We start from the raw sequence: 17,999 nt of genomic DNA, 5'->3' as shown, positions 1-17,999 counted from the left end.
CGTTATCTAGCCCAGTCATCCCCAGGACACTCTGACCCCTCCTCCTCATCTCCACTTTGAGGGAGAGAAACTCATGCTGTCTTCCTGTCTCCTTTCCACACTTAGCCGCCGCTCCTCCTCCCACTGACCATCTCCTTTCCCCAGTCCCTGGACACAATGTAGCCACCTTGTGCCCTACATGGCCAGCAAGACATCTTCCTGCACCTCCCACCTGTGTGCAGCATCGTGTCCAGTTCTTTATAGAAATGTCATGTTTGGGGTGCAGCACCAAACTGACTCTTTGCCTCCTTCACCTTGTTGTGCACCTGCTGGAGTTCCTTTATCTTGGCTCTGCATTGTAGGGTGTCTCACTCATATCACACAGAGCTTGTGAAATGTGGCTGTACGCAGCCCAGGTCCAAATGGGTTACTCACAGCTGTGATTGCACCGATACTTCACCCCCCACACCGATAAAATCCAAAAGCTCAGCATTGCTCCAAGCCGTGGAGCATTTTGAGTGATGCCCACCCCTAGCTCCCATGAGGACTAGCACCGATACAGCAACCCAGGAAATGGATTTTTAAAGTTTCCAGGGTGTGCAGATGGGAGGGGTGCATCTGTTTTCATGTGTGCAGAGCGGCTACTCAGACACTGTGGGAAGCATCCTGGCCACACCCTGCAACCTTCACCTCATCTCTCTGCCTAAGCAACTTCCATACCCCAAACTGTTCATTCCTAGCCTCTGTCCCACAGCATTCACCCCCAGCCAGAGCCCTCATCCTTCCACATCCCCACCCCAACCGTACCCTTGCCCGGAGCCTCATTCCACATGCTCACATTGTGCAATACAAGGAAACAGTTAAGCACTTAGGGTATGTCTACACTAGCTCATTAATTAGAGCTAGGTAGGCAAATGAGGCGATCGGAGTTGCAAATGAAGCCCAGGATTTAAATACACACGGCAGTGAGTTCATGCTAGTGAAATTTCAAAATGGCGACCGGACGGGAACATGCAAATAAAGCCCAGGATATTTATATCCCGGGCTTCATTTGCAACTCTGGTCACCTCATTTGCCTACCTAGCTCGAATTAACGAGCTAGTGTAGACCTACCCTTACAGTACTACACGGCTGGTCATTGAGTCCAGCCCTCCTGCTGAAAGCCAGACCAACTACAACTAAATCATCCCAGCCAGGGCTTTGTCAAACTGGAACATAAAAACCTCTAGGGATGGAGATTCTACCGTTCCAGTTCTTCATCACCCTCCTAGTAAAATAGTTTTCCTAATATCCAACTTAGATCTCCCCACTGCAACTTGATACCATTACTTCTTGTTCTGTCATCTGTCACTATTGAAAACAGCCTCTGTCCATCCGCTTTGGAACCTCCCTTCAGAAAGCTGAAGGCTGCTATCAAATCCCTCCTCAGTCTTCTCTTCTGTAGATTTAATAAGCCCAAATCCCTCAGCTTCTACTAATAAGTCATGTACTCCAGCCCCCTAATCATTTTGGTTGCCCTTCACTGGACTTTCTCCAATGTGTCCACATCCTTTCTATAATGGGGGTCCCAGAATTGGACATAATACTCCAGATATAGCCTCACCAGTGCCAAATAAAGGGAAATAATCACTTCTCTAAATCTGCTGGCAATGTTCCTACTAATGCATCCTAATATGCTATTAGCCTTCTTGGCTAGGAGGGCACACTGATGACTCATATCCAGCTTCTCATCCCCTGTAATCCTTTTCTGCTGAGCTGCTACTTAGCCAGTCAGTTTCCAGCCTGTCTCAGTGCTTGGGATTCTTCCATCCCATGTGCAGGACTCTGCATTTGTTCTTGCTGAACCTCATCAGATTTCTTTTGGCCCAATCCTCCAATTTGTTTAGGTCACTCTGGACCCTATCCCTGCCCTCCAACATATTGGCCTCTCTTCCTGGCTTAGTGTCATCTGCAAACTTGCTGAGGGTGCAATCCATTCTCTCATGCAGGTCATTAATAAAGATGTTGAACAAAACTGGCCCTAGAACTGACTCTTGGGGCACTTCGCTTGATACCAACCACCAACCAGACATCGAGCCATTGATCACTACCCATTGAGCCCAACAATCTAGCCAGCTTTCTATCCACTTTACAGTATGTTTATCCAATCCACACTTCCTTAATTTGCTGGGAAGAATACTGAGGGAGACCATACCAAAAGCTTTGCTGAAGTCAAGGTATATCATGTCCATTGCCTTCTACATGTCCACAGAGCCAGTTACCTCAACATAGAAGGCAGTCAGGTTGGTCAGACATGACTTGCCCTTAATGAATCCATGTTAATCACTTTCCTCTCTTTCAAGTACTCCAAAATGGGTTCCTTGAGGATCCCCTGCATGACTTTTCAAGGGACTGAGGTGAAGCTGTTTGGTCTGTAGTTCCCTGGATTCTTCCCTTTATTGAAGATGGGCACTACATTTGCCTTTTTCCAGTAATCTGGGACTGTCCCCCAATCTGCACGAGTTTTCAGAAATGATGGCCAATGACTCTACAATCACATCAGCCAACTCCCTCAACACCCTTGGCTGCGTTAGGTTTTGCCCCATGGATTTGTGCATGTCCAACTTTTCCTAAATAGTTCTTAACCTGTTCTTTCTCCACCAAGGGCTGTCCAACTCTTTCCCACACTATGTTGCCTAGCGTAGTAGTCTCAGAGCTGACCTTTTCTGTGAAGACAGAGACAAAACAAAAAAAAAGCATTGAGTATTTCAGCTTTTTTCACATCTGTCACTAGGGGTATGTCTACACTAGCCCCCTAGTTCAGACTAGGGGGCTAGTGTAGACATAGCCTAGGTTACCTCCCTGATCCAGTAAGGGTCCCACTCCTTCCCTGACCACCCTCTTATTGCTAACCTGCCTGTAGAAACTTTTCTCGTTACTTTTCACATCTCTTGCTAGCTGCAATTCCAATTGCATTTTTGCCTTTCCAATTACCCCCCCTCCACTCCCTGCATGCTTGAGCAATAGAATTATACTCTTCCCTAGTCATCCACTTCTTGTAAGCTTCCTTTTTATGTTTAAGCTCGCCAAGGATTTCATTGTTAAGCCAAGCTGGTTGCCTACCATACTTGCTTTTCTCATTGCACATCGGGAAGAAGCTCCCATGGGCTGTGTCCAGACTCAAGGGTTTTTTCGAAAAAAGTAGCCTTTTTTCGAAAAAACTTCTCCTGCGTCTAGACTACAGCCGTGTTCTTTCGAAATTAAATTGAAAGAACGCAGCTTTTCTTTCGACGGCGGAAAACCTCATTTCACGAGGAAGAACGCCTTTTTTTGAAAGTGCTCTTTCGAAAAAAGGCGTTCTTGAATGCAAACAGGGCTTTTTCAAAAGAGAGCATCCAGACTGCCTGGGTGCTTTCTTTCAAAAAAGCGGCTTGCTTTTTCGAAAGTACTGATTGCCGTCTAGACTCTCTTTCTCGAAAGAGGCTTTTTCGAAAGTATCTTTCGAAAAAGCCTCTTTCAAAAGAGGCTTGCAGTCTAGACGTAGCCTAGGAGGCAAGCTCCAAAGATCTCTGATCTATACCAGCCCTGACAGGTGATTGTATAAGCTGGTCTTTAAAACCTTCATTGATGGAGATTCCACAACCTCCTTAGGTAATTTATTCCTGTGTCTAAGTAGCTAACAGGAAGTTTTCTCTAAATCATTCTAATGCAATTTAAGCCCACTGCTTCTTGTCCTATTCTCAGAGGATAATGAGAACGATTTTTCTCCTACCTCCTCATTTTACGTACTTGAAAGCTGTAATGATATCCCCCCTCTGTTTTCTCCAGACTAAACAAACCCAATGTTTGATTTTTTCGCCCCTCATGTGTTTATACCTTTAATCATTTATGTAGTTCTTTGCTGGACTTTTTCCAATTTGCTCACATCTTCCCTGAAATGTGGCACTCAGAACTTGACACGATATTCCAGCGGATGCTTAATCAGCACAGAGCAGAGTGGAAGAATTACAATTTGTGTCTTGCTTAAAACACCCTGATAATACATTCTAGAATGATGTTTGCTTTTCTTGCAACAGTGCTACACTGTTATTAAGGGCAGCTCAACACTTATGGGGAGATCGGTGCTGTGGTGATTGATACCTAACAGGGTGAGCTAGCGGGTCGAGTAAAGACCCACTAAGTCGACCGCTGATTGCTCTCTTGTCGACTCTAGTACTCCACTGGAGAGCCGATGGGAGGCCCCACATCAACTCAGTCTAAGATATGTTGACTCCAGTTACGCTATTCACATAGCTGGAGTTGTGTACCTTAGGCCAATATCGCCCGCTAGTGTACACCTGCCCAAAGCTTGTGATCTACTGTGACCCCTGTATTCTTTTCTGCAGTACTCCTTAGGGCATAATTTCCCATTTTGTATGTGCGCAACTGACTGTTCCTTCCTCAGTGGAGTACTTGCATTTGTCCTTATTGAGTTTCATCCTTTATTTACTTCAGACAATTTCTCCAATTTGTCCAGATCATTGAATTTTAATCCTATCCTCCAAAGCACTTGCAACCCCTCCCAGCTTGGTATAAGTGCACTCTCTATGCCATAATCTAAATTGTTGACAAAGATATTGAACAGAACCAGGCCCCAAACTGATCCCTGCAGAACCACATTCAACATGCCTTTGCAGCGTGTCTGTGAATTACTGGTTATCTAACCAGTTATACACCTGCCTCATAGTAGCTCCATCTCGGTTGCATTTCCCACTTTGTTTATGAGTTAGTCAGTCTCTAAAGCCTCACTAAAATCAAGATGTACCACATCATCTGCTTCCCCCCATTCGCAAGGTTTGTTACCCTGTTGTTACCTGTTCCGTTTATCCTTCAGCTATTCCAGCTACGATCATGTGCTAAACCACTTCTCCCATATCACCTTCGTGCATTCTCCCAATGTGTTCTTTATGAAGCGAACAACCTACTCAACAATGTTTGAAACCACAACCCTGTTCCCCTTCACATCCCTTTATAAGTCTTTGATCGTGATGCCTGTAGAATGCTGATAATGGTTAGGCAGGTGGAAAGCTGATACCGGAACTGGCAATGCTTCTGCCATTGAAATGTAGCAAGAGCAGGGCTCTTGCTACATTTCAAAAGCAGAAGCACTGCAAAAGTAGGAGGCAAGCAGGGGACTCGAGCAATCCCCCGCTGGCCCCACACTTCCTGCTTTTGAAATATAAATTTCAAAAGTAGGGAGCACGGAGCCAGAGGGGGATTGCTTGAGTCCCCCTGCTGGCCCTGTGCTTCCCATGCATGCTTTGCTTCTGAAATGTACAAGGCATTTGTATTTGATTAGTTGATTAATCTAAATTTAACATCCTCAGCTCGTTTTGTGCCTTTGCCTTTCTAATTTTACCCCTACATACATGTTGTATTTGTTTATCTTCATCCTTTTTGCTTTGACCTAGTGTCCACTTTCTTAGGACTTTTTATTTTTAGATCATTCAAGATCTCCTAATTAAACCAGGGTAGTCTCTTGCCATACTTCTGTCTTTTCTGTGCAGTGGAATGGTGCGCTCTTGTGCCTTTAATAATGTCCCTTTGAAAAATTGCCCATTGTCTTCAACTGTTTTTCCTCTTAGTCTTGCTTTCCATGGGACCTTACCTACCAGCTCCCTGAGTTTACTAAAATCTGCCTTCCTGAAATCCATTGTCTTTATTTTGCTGTTCTCCCTTCTACCATTCCTTAGAGTCATTCACTCTGTCATTTCATGATCATTTTCACCTAAGCTGCCTCCTACTTTCAAATTCTCAACCCAGTTCCTCTCTATTTGTTAAAATCAATTCTAGACCAGCCTTCACATAATAGCTTTCTCCACCTTTCCTCTTATGCTTTCAACAGGTGGAAACTTGCTATGATATTGAAAACAAAATTAAAGTAGCCTTTTAAAATTAGCTTGGCACCACCGTGTGGCAGAACTGTGCACTGCTACTTTATAAAATCAGATTCTACAATCTTGATCTAATGATGTGGTTAAAATGTCAACTTTGCTAGATGCCTTCTTGGTAAGCAAATAACTTTCAAAGATGTGTGTGTGAATCAATGCTCTTCTCAGTCTAGGTTGATGAAAATAGATCTGGGATTTTTTTGCCATGTAAATAAAAGAATCAGCTAATCAGCCTTGGTTTATATAATGAATATTCTAAGACTAATGATTCCCAGCCTATTCAAGGCTAAGATGAAGTGTAGTATCTATTTTTATCAGATTATTATCTTTTATTATGTTTTTCCACTTACATAGCTAGGAAAAATGTGGCCTGTAATAGGGATGTAAAGGAGTAGTTGACTATATGATGAACCAATAAATTTAGGGTTATCGGTTAATCTAGTCGACTATTCGCCTTCCCCCTCTACAGCCTCTGTACCAGTGGCAGAAAAAGTGGGGAAGCAGGAGCCAGTGCTGGGGGAAACTAGCTTAAAAGCCAATTCCCTCTAGCACCAGCTCTGTGGTACTGCCTTCCCCTGCACTGATAGAGGCACGGGAGGTGTGTGTGTGGGAAGGCTGCCTCAAAGCAGCTTCTGTCCGCGATGAGCCTAAGCCCACTGCGGGCAAAAGCTGCTTCCTAGCAGCAGCCCCTGTGGGAGGTGGAGCAGCCTCTGTCTAGGGGGAGCTTGGAACCCCACGGACAGGGGCTGCTGCCACCCTGCACTGTTGCCTCTGTATCAGAAGCAGCTGTGCGGGGCAGCAGGCAGCCAGTCTGCGTAGGGAGCTGGTTTTTAAACTGGCTCCCCTCACAGACTGGCTCTTGTCTGCCACCCCACGCAGCTGCCTCTGAAAAAGAGGCAACAGCACAGGATGGCAGGGGGCTCCCCAGGAGAGGGGCCAGGAGCACACTGGCTGCCAACCCTGCCCCTGTGGACCATAGAATAAGCATTCATGGGGTTACTCAACTATTCAATTACCCACTATTTTAACATCCCTAGTCTGTAAACTATGCTTGGAGAATATAAACCTCCAGTAGTGCTGACATACAAAGAAATAATCTAGAATCAGCATATTAGTAGGAAAGATCCAGCAACCTACAGAATAGTACATAATCTCTTCATATTATCCCACCAATACTGCATTTACATTTCACTTCCTATTAAATGCCGTTTTGATTCCGATTAATCTTTTGTGTGGTTATTAATAATTCAACCCAGTTGTATGTAGATGAAACTGACTCTTAAATCATAAAGAAGCACCGAAATCACACCAAAGCGGAATATGACCCACAAAATACAGATGACTGTGAAACGCCGCTGTAGGATATCAAATGATTTCAGAAAATGTCCTGCCTTTAATCATAACCTCTTCAAGAGTGTCTAATGTTTTCATGACAAAGGGCGTAGTTATTTGTTCCATCTTTTTGGCTTCAGCTTTACGTACAGCCAACAGTGATGAGATTCAAAAGAAACCAGTAAATATGTGGCACTCTTACTTGCCATAACCCTCATTAGTGTCTTGTGGGCACAGTGCAAACAATAATAGCAAACAGTTGTATGGTCTTTGTGTTTCATTCGGAACCCAGTTTGTTGTCACCATTAAACAAACATTTAATAACAGGTAGGGACTATACAAGATAATGGGTTATCTTAATCTAATATTGTCTCAACAATAACTCTTTGTACTTGCTATTCATCAGCCCAATTTCTCTCATTTTTGTGGGAAAGGCCTGCCAGTGGCGGCATCTATTTATCAGGGTTAATCACCCCATTTCACAGTGCTAGCAATCTGAATGAATACAACAGTAAATAATGAAAACAACAAGATCAAACAAACCAGTATTAACCAGAAAAGTGGCTCTTTTGGTAAGAGGTTTCAATTACATAGTGCTTTTCCCATGGCACATCACAAAGATGGGTAAATACCTCTTTTTAGTGGTTTAGGGCCACATTTTCAAAAGCAGTCTGGCATTATGGTGAACTCTATTCAGGGCCACCCCTGGGGAGGGTACAGGCCCTGGAGCAAACCTCCCTCAGTACTCCAGGTGTGGGCCTGTGGCAAACCCCACTTGTTACATGCCTCACCCCTATCCTGCCTCCACCTTGCCCCCGCTCTCCCTCTTCCCTCAAGTCCCACCACTGCTCCATCCCCACCCTCACTCTTCCTGCCCCTGCTCCGACCCCTCCCCAAGGAACACGAACTAGGGGATTATTTGGAAAACTGCCACTGTTTTATTGCCCACCCCTGTAATAGGGTCTAGGTTTAATTTTTCAAAGTCTTCCTCTTTCTCTCAAATCCCAAATTACTTTAAATTCAGAAGTGCCAAGGAGAAGACTTAACTTTAATAATAAAGGGTATGTCTACACTACCCTGCTAGTTCGAACTAGCGGGGGTAATGTAGTCATCCACAGTTGCAAATGAAGCCCAGGATTTGAATTTCCCGGGCTTCATTTGCATGAAGCCGGCCGGCACCATTTATAAATGCCGGCTAGTTCGAACCCCGTGCCGCGCGGCTACACGCAGCACGGAGTAGCTAGTTCGGATTAGGCTTCCTAATCCGAACTAGCTGTACACCTCGTTCCACGAACTAATCCGAACTAGCTACTCCGTGCCGCATGTAGCCGCGCGGCACGGGGTTCTAACTAGCCGGCATTTAAAAATGGCGCCGGCCGGCTTCATGCAAATGAAGCCCGGGAAATTCAAATCCCGGGCTTCATTTGCAACTGTGGATGACTACATTACCCCCACTAGTTCGAACTAGCGGGGTAGTGTAGACATACCCAAATAGATGTTGATGTACCTCTGCCACTGTGAATTCTAAATTAATTGATATTAAATACAACAGTATGCAACAGTTTCTCTGTGAGCTTTTTGTTTGCAGCATACATTTTTCAACTCTGTCTGAAATGGTAATAATGTTATGCCTTACTAGTCTGAGCAGCTTCAATCTGCATGAGTCCTTGTGGGTTCCTTGAATTCAAACTGAGAAGTATAAGGCAGAAAAGACCCCAGGCCTCTCATAAAAGAATACTGGAAAAACTTTAAAAAAAACAAATAGTCTGGTAGCACTTTAAAAACTAACAAAACATGTAGTTGTAGACGGTATCGTGAACTTTTGTGGGCACAGCCCACGTCTCCAGATGACCAGAGTGTTGGAAGTATAAAAGAATACTGAGAGTCAGGGCGATTTGGCTTCCAATGCCATTTCTACAGTGTTTCGCTGCACCTTCTTGCAAATATTCCTCCAGTAGATGTACAGGAAAATTTAGGGCCAGCTAAAAGTCCCAGTCCCATGGGACTTATCTAGTGGTCCTATACTAACAAAGCATTGTAGTGTTGGAGGTCCCCAATTAATAGATGTAGTCATGCTGAGAGAAAAGAGAGTCCAGATAGACCTTTGAAGAGGGAGAAGAAAAGTTTTGTAATCTAGATGAGATGTCTGAAGATTAGGTTCCTCTGGTGGGAAACAGAGGCCCTAACCCTAGAAATAAGAATTTGTTTAGGTAAATGGGAAAGATCAATTCCTACCATTTCCTCTGTAACATTAACGCAGGTGTAATCCCCTGAAGCATTCTTAAAATGTTTCTAGAAAACTGCATAACAACAGAAACTTCTAATTTGGCACATCTGGTCCCGATGCATCTTTAAACCCCATTTGCTTACTTGAATGGCATAATTGGGTTTTGACTACCTTTTATGGCTAGGGTGACAAATGCCATGGGAGAGCTTGCTGAACTCCATTGTGTCTCATGAGGCATGAACAAAACTATTAGCTACCATATAAAGGAACAGTCTTTCAATCCAGTCAGAAAGGCAAAAGCTTACACCAGTGTAACCCCTCCAGTTGGCGAGCCCAGTGTGAGGTTAATCAGCATAGGGGAAGCTTGTGACTTCTTACACCACTGTGGGGGGAGGGCTACGCCTGAGGCTGCTTTGTGCTCTGCGTTGTGTATGTGTGAGTGCACCTCAGACCAGACCCACTCTGACAAATCACCAGGATCAGGCTTTATTCTGTAAAAAACATAGAACAGGAAAACAGTTCAGCAGCCCCCTTCTCTCAGCATGCAGCCTGTGTGCTGCTTCTAGCACAGTCCTTGCTGAGACCCTGCTGGGGGCAGAGGGCACATCCTGGAAGGAACCAGGAAGTTCTCCCAACATGCCGCAGTTTGTAGTCCACAACTTGTATTTCCCAGGGCTGCTGCTGAAACACACTGGACCTTGGTCCACAGATTCTTGGTTGAGTTTGCAGATTTAGCCATTCTAAAAGCAGGGCACATGCTGCCCAGGTTGCAAGTCCTTTGCACCCCACTTAATACTGGGTCACTTTAACATGAGATTCCAATTTACAAGCATCACTTTTTGGCTTACTTTCTCTCTCCCATTCAAAACACATCCCAGGCTGTTATTGGACGACAATTTCAAAGGGTCTTAGCTCCCCAAATTGCTTTTTCCATTACTCCCTGTTGCTCTGGGCTCTTCAGTTGCTCATGAGCTTCGGTCTTCTGAAGATTTGGTTTATTTCTGTCTATTTCTCCTCTAATCCAGAGCAATATGCTTCCCTTCCTAGATCTAAGGAAACAAGAGCCCTGTATGGGTTGTGTAAGGCTGTGTCTACACTGGGAAGGTTTGGCAACAAAAGTGCCAAAAGTGCTACCGACATGCAAAAATTGCCAAAAGTGAAAATTAGTCAAACTATTTTTTCTGGCTTCCATTGTTGGCATTTCATGGCCACATTGCTCACACCCTGATGACAGATAGAGCAAAGCAATGTGGGTAAGCATCCCACAGTGCAGTGTTGTGGGAAGGCAGCCTATCCCTGCCCTTCTTGGGATTCCCTAATGGTCCTGTGAGATCTCTGTGCCAAGGAATGTCAAACCAGCTCAGCAGTCTCTCCAGTAGCAGTCTGCCCGCTTCTGTGTTTCTAGCAGGACAGAATAAAAGCACTCCGATGATTTGTTCTTTGTTTGTTCCCCAAATGGAGCAGCTCACTCGGCTGTCAGATACTTCCCAGAGCCTTCAAAGGGAAGGGGCACATGACTGCAGGGCAGCATAGATCACAAAACACTGAGCAGAGCCAGAAGGCCAGGCATTGTGGGATGCTGGCAGAAGCCAGATCTCTGGAAAAAACAAACAGCAGCAGCCACACTGGCTCTTTGTCGACAATTAAAAGGAGGGAAAAGACAAAAGAAATGTTGTCACCAAAACTGGTATTTTTTCCTGACAAAAGTCACATTGCAATGTGAAAGCTCTCAGGCTACGTCTACACTGCAGGCTTCTTTCACAAGAACTGTTTTGTACAAGAGTTCTTGAGCAAAAATTCTTGTGCAAGAGCGCATCCACACTGCCATGTGCTTTTGCACAAGAGCATCCTATGAAGTATAGACGCTCTCTTGCTCAAGAAACCCCTGTTGCTCCTCCACACTGCCTTCTTGCACAAGAGCTCTTGCACAAGATGGCTTATTCTCATAGGGAGAGGAATAACTCTTGCACAAGAAGGCCTCTGTTCCGACGCTTTACTGTAAATTTACTTGCAAAAGAACGTGCGTGCAGTGTGGACGCTCCACAAGTTTTTGTGCAAGAACAGTTGTTCTTGCACAAAAAGCCTGCAGTGTAGACGTAGCCTCACTGTTTTGTCACCAAAGTGTAGAAAAGCCCAAAGTCATCTAGGTTTATGTTGTAAGTAGTCCTATCCCATGGACTTGAGGGGAATTGATGATATGTTTATCATCAAATGGGATTCCAGTTGCCTGGTTGGAATTAGGAATGTATTCAGTTTATGAGATGATAGTACTAGATAGTACTAGTAGAGTTTAACTATCAATAGATTTTTAGGCAGGGGTTTTCAAAGGACCCTAAGCAATTTCAACATCCATCTCCTATTGAAATTCAGCATTAGCTGGTTTCAGAGTGGTAGCCTTGTTCGTCTGTTTCAGTATAAACAGTGAGTTGTAGCTCAGGAAAGCTTAATGTTAGCTGGGCTCCTCATTCTGTTAGGTTCCTTTGAAAATCCTAGCTGGAGTCTCCTGTTTTCCCCACAATACGTGGGGAAGGGTCCAGCAGTCACAGCTCTGAGCATTGGAACTAGGCAACTATTTTACAGCTTTCACTTTGGAGTAGAAATACGAAGTAGGGAATGAGTTTGTGAGAGTGAGCCCAGCAGTGCAGGCCAATGAGCACCCTTGTCTCCATTACTATAATGGAATTATAATTCCATTGTTATTGGACTCATTATTTAACTTTCCTTTGAGACAATTCCTTTGACATTGCCTGTTAGTCTGAATATTGAATATACCATTTAGAACACCGCCAAATCAAATATGTTTCTATAGGACCCCAAAGGGCATGACGTGGAAACACTATTCAAACAACACTTTGCAAACATATGCCTTGAAACGTGTGAGGCATACACCTTTATTTCAGGAGTTTAGCACAGGCCTATCCTGTCTTTGTGCTGAATGGGCCTCTCTCCAATGCAAATCCTTTGCAAAAAGACTGTGATCAGGGGAAGTCCAAGGCAATCCTAAGGAGTCATGAATTCTTCACCCCATAGACCAAGAAGTAACCTTGTAAGTGCTTTGCAGTCACTGCTCCACCTCTGGTGTGCAGTAGTCCTTTTCGCTGTTATGCACTCCATCTGGGATGGTGACAAATATGCTTAATCAAAATGCCATTGGCCCTGCCCCCTTCCCTTTTTAAACATCCCTCAGTCAGGGCACAAGGAACTTCCAAAGAACACAGCTCTGTGGCAATTAGTGGTGCAGCCTTGTTGCACGACAGAAATACACCAGTTTTGCTGTGGCCAAGGCCTTCCAATGTATCCTTAGGCATAAATCTACATTGTTGCTGTTTGTTCTGTGTGTCAGCATTCCAGAAGTGACCCATAAATATCCCCAGCAGAAGTGGGAGTTGGAAATCAGCTCATATTTCCACACCTGTAGGCATTCGCACCCCAACCCCAGAGAATGCTGAAAGAAAATAATTAGAAATACCCAGAAACAAGTCAAGAAACAGCCCGGTCTCCCTTCTAAAGGGAATGGTGTAGCGATATTTATTTTCATCAGTCAACCTAGCAGATGAATGAAGCAGAGAAAATGACCTGACATTGGGGCTGCGATTGGCCTTTGGAGAAGTGATTTCTCTCTCTGAAATGGCAGACAGTGGGAGGTAGTATTCTTGGTACAAATGAATAACTAGAAACAATTCTTTGGAAGGATTGATTGTTTTCCATGTGGGAATGATTCATAGCATGAGGGAGGCATTTGGTCTCCTTCACTTCCATTTCTTCTGGTTAACCTGCAGCTTTTCCTGGTTTTCAGTCAGTATTTTCTTGGGGGCTGGGTGGCTGAAGAAAACAAGGAGAAAAAACATCCAATGTCTATAACAATAATTAATGAGTTGGGGACTTTAATATGGTAAATATTTCTTTTCTTTTTCTTAAACTTTAAACTACAGACCCAGACTCTCAGTCCTACCTATTCTGCAGATGGGCTGAGGGGGAGGGAAGATAGCGCTAAGCAAAGACAGCCCTCAGTGTAACAGGCCAGACCCAGACTGCTCTACCTTCCGCTAATGAGGAACCGTCAGAATGCAATGTGCTCAGCCCTGGCCTGACCCATCTTACCCATCATACAGGGTGGAGGGGGAGAGATAGCGTGCAATTTTCATTGCTCAGGCTAGGTCTACACTACAAAGTTTTTGCACAAAAACCGCTGGTTTTGTGCAAAAACTTACAAAGCGTCCACAGCTCAAGCATGTTTTTGCACAAGTAAAATGAAAGAACAGAGGGGTTTTTCCGGTGTAGGCATTCCTTGCACAAAAAGGTGTATGTGGACGGGCAACGGGGGTTTTTCGCAAAAAGAGGCAATCGAAAAAAGCACAGGTGCCCTGGTGGCCATTCTGTAAATAGCAATCAGAGTTTCCTTTCGAGAGAGTGTCCATGCAGTTTGGACGCTCTCTTTCACAAAAGCGCATCGCTTTTTCGATGCACTTTTGCAGTATGGACGCGCTCTTCCGTAAAACCTTATGCAAGAAGCCTGTAGTGTAGACATAGCCAGTGTGCTGCAGATATCTGTACAGGCTATGAATGAATAGACAATATGGAAGCTGTAGGGTGGGTGGGTAGCTGGATAAGCTGGTGCTTTGGGTGCTCAGGAATGTGTGGCAAGTGGATTTGGGTTCTGGCAGCCGGGTGGATAGGAACAAAGGAGAAAAAAAAACACTCATGCTAGATTACAGTTGACCTTGAGGAATTCTGCCAGGAGCTCTCCAAGCTCCCAATATTAGCCCTTCCAGTCCAAAGTGTTTATAAAGCCCCCAGTACACTGACTCATAAACACTAACATATTTATCCTCACCTGGCCTGTGAGGGAAGGGCATTTTTTTAAATACACACAAATGGGGAACTAAGGCACAGAGAGAGCAATTTGCCCCATGTCACAGCTGGATTCTGTGGTAAAGCCCAGAATCTCACACAGACCTTCCTACTCCCAGGCCATTGCCTTTAATCACAACACTGACTAACTTCCCCTCTGCCTCTGAGTTCAATGGGAGTTATTTGTGTCTGTGTGTGAATGGGGAGGGGAGGGATTAAGTCTCTGGGAGCATAAAGACAGAGAATGACAACCACCAGTAGACATCCTAGAGGGGGCAGGGTGGGGGGGGAGGGCAAAGCCAAAGTAGGGAGCGTGCGTGCTGCACCCTTTCAAACTATGTTACAGCCTCTGCTCTGGTATTCACACGTCCACATTGCTCCTAAAGGCATTCCGACTGTGTCAGCTGGACTACTTTCTGGTCTGCTAGTAGGCCACTCTGTCTTCAAACCCCTCTGCCTTCTTTCCCCTCTAACCCACCTCCTAGTGCATTTACTGCTGGTAAAAACCAGAACAGAGCCCTTCATGTTATCATTGCTGAGTGTAAAAGAGAGGATTGCTAGTGGGGAATATATCCCAGCTCTCTCCTTTCTCCATCTGTCAGGAGATGGTATTGCTTGGAACAGCTGTGTTTCCTAATTTCACTGCCTGTTTTCTGGATCCCTGCCAGCCCAGCAGTGCTCTTCCATGAGATTTATGTTGCTCCGCCATTTCAGCTATTGACTCTACTGCTAGGGCTCTGGAGTGAAATAACTGATTGCACTGTGTCCCCCAACCCCCAGAGCAAGGGGAAAAACAGCTTCCCTTGGATAAGTTATGCATCACAATCTGTCCTGTAGCACTGATTTACACAATGTAAAACCTGCGTGCTCCTGTCCCAGAACTGGCTGCTTTTCAGCAATCGATTGTTTGTCTAATGTATAATCTCTGGGCTTGTATCCCTATTTTGTACCCTTAATGAATTGCATCCACTGTGCCCATGCTTCATTTGGGCATTATGGGGGAAGTTCGTTATAGCCAAAGAACTGGAGGGAGGGGAACAGTTCATCACAGGTGTCAAGTACAAACGGAGGTCCAGCTTGCATGGAACCATTCCTTACCTGGAGTATCCCAACCTTGGGGGTGTCAGATCATCTCTTTCCTCCTTTCTATTCCCATTGCTTTGGTATCTGGAAGCCTCTTTACTCTGAGGTATGTACTTGTTATGTTAACAAATGAACCCTTAATACAGGGCTAACAATGTATATTGTAAAGCCAACAGACCTTGGTCATCAGCAGGAGGAAATGAACCTACAACTTTTGGGGCTAAAGCCATGTGCTAAAAGCCCAACTGCCTCTTAGCTAAGGCCATGTCTCCACTTGCTGTGTCGGAGATCGATCTGCTGGCATTTGATTTAGCAGGTCTAGTAAGGACCTGCTAACTTGAACACAGAGAGTGCTCCCAGTTGGCACCAGAACTCTTGCTCCTCATGAGGAGTAAGGGAAGCCAATGGGAGTGTTTGTTCCCATCAGCCTCCTGCTGTAGAGATGGCACTAAACTCGGCATAAGGTATGTTGACTCCAGTTATGGTATTTATGAATCTGGAGTTGCATACCTTAAGCTGACCTTCCGGGTCCAATATAGACCTGGCTTCAGACTTCGTTCTCCCTTCTCCATGAGCTCAGTGCCTCTGGGTTACAACATCTTGGTTAGCAGTTCAAATGAAACAGAGGTGAGCCTGATCTGCCCCCCCAAGATCTGCCTGCAAAGTGAAGCCTTCCTGTATGCATCTCCCACTCCTTCATGGAAAGGAGGGTCAACCATCTGCACAGCACTATCTCCCCTTTCAGATGGCATAGCAGGCACTCCACAGGTCTCATGATCCACACCAGCAAAGTGAGTGCACTGGGTGTGAAGTTCATCATTTTTCCACTCTCCGCACCAAGGAAATATGGTCTCTGGCTGTATCACTTCAATGCCGGGGGTGATCCAAGGAGGCCTCCATAGAACAGAGGGTGGAGCTCCAGCCACCCAAAACCGCTGTATAGTTGCAGAGCCTTTCACTCCAGGATGCCTTATATCCCTGCCTACAATGCATCAGCCCCAGGATTTCTAGGAGGTTAGTACCCCACCCAGACCAAGGGGGATGGGATGGGAGAGAAAAGGGGCAGTTGGCTGTGACATTTCCCAGAGGTACTCAGGCTTGTGAGCCACTGTGCTACCAACTGCCCTTAATTTGAGGAAATCTTGTGTGCCTGGAAGGTGTCAGTGTCCTGACTCCACCAGCCATAGGCACACAAGCTCTTCCTTCTTGCCCCACAGAAGTGCCACTGTCCCTCTGCTGGTTAGCAAAACCAACCCGAGTCATCCAAGCATCTCCCTGGAGTGTCCAGCCTCAGATCCACAGCCTTGTCACAGCATTACCAGACCCATTGTTCCCAAGGAACAAGACACTACCGCTTACCAGTTACACCTTAGAGCACAGCTCCACTTACCACACAGCACTTGGATTAGTTTATAGAGAAAGCAAATGTGTGTTTGACAAATGCTGGTGATTCAGATTATAGCCAGCAAAAATGTTGGAAACAAAGGGTTACATATCAAATAAAATCACAGCACATACACTAGAGCCTAAACTGAATTAATACGGTATTATTATGCTAATCCAAGATACTTCCAATGAAATACAGCCAGGCTTTGCTGTGATCTTTTGTCATCTTAATTATTAATTAATGCAAGGAGACACACCAGAAATACCAGATTAAGAATTTTAGCTTAGTCAGACCCCTTCCTTGCACAGATTTTGTGTTTATCACCTTTTCAATCTTGATCAGCTGTTGAGTCCATATGCAACTTGACTTCCATTGAAAGACATACAATCCACAACTCCTTATCTACTATCTGTACAACCATTTCACAAAGATTATGATGATCATTCAGGCACAGGCTTTCAGTAGAGCTCTTATTTGTTTTCCAGAGAATGTTGGGTATATAGTTCAGAAAAGGGCAACAAAATGATTGGGGTAAGGGAACGGTAATCATATGAGGAGATATTAATAAGACTGGGACATTTTGGCTTGGAAAACAGATGGCTTGGGGGGGAGAATATGCTTGAGGTCTATAAAATTATGACAGGTGTGAAGTAAAGAAGAAGAAGAGAAAAAGTTATTTACTTGTTCCTATAACACAAGAACAAGGGGTCACCAAATGAAATTAATAGGTAGCAGATTTAAAACAAACAAAGGAAGTATTTCTTCATGCAATGCATGGTCAACCTGTGGAACTCCTTGCCAGAGGAGGTTGTGAAGACCAGGACTTTAACAGGGTTCAAAAAGAACTTGATAAATTCATGAAGGATAGGTCCATCAATGGCCATTAGCCAGGATGAGCAGGAATGGTGTCCCTAACCTCTGTTTGTAAGAAGCTGGGAATGGGCAACAAGGGATAGATCACTTGATAAGTACCTAGCTCTGGCCACTGTCAGAAGACAGGATACTGGGCTTTCTGGGCTAGCTGGACCTTTGGTCTGACCCAGTCTGGCCATTCTTATGTTCCTTATGTTGTTCCTCTACCTGCTGCCAGCTGACACCAACATGACTAAGAAGTTGCTGGCTCACTGAGCAAGCCCCACATTACGATAGAATAGTTGGAGAGAAATCTCTGCAGGCACTAAGATTTACCCTTTCTTTAGTTCAAAATTGCCTTCTGGGGAGCCCATTACCT

This window comes from Pelodiscus sinensis, chromosome 11, assembly GCF_052426305.1.
Source record: "Pelodiscus sinensis isolate ZL-2025 chromosome 11, ASM5242630v1, whole genome shotgun sequence".
In the NCBI taxonomy this organism is placed as follows: domain Eukaryota; kingdom Metazoa; phylum Chordata; order Testudines; family Trionychidae; genus Pelodiscus; species Pelodiscus sinensis.
Note: the sequence above shows the minus strand (reverse complement) of the source record.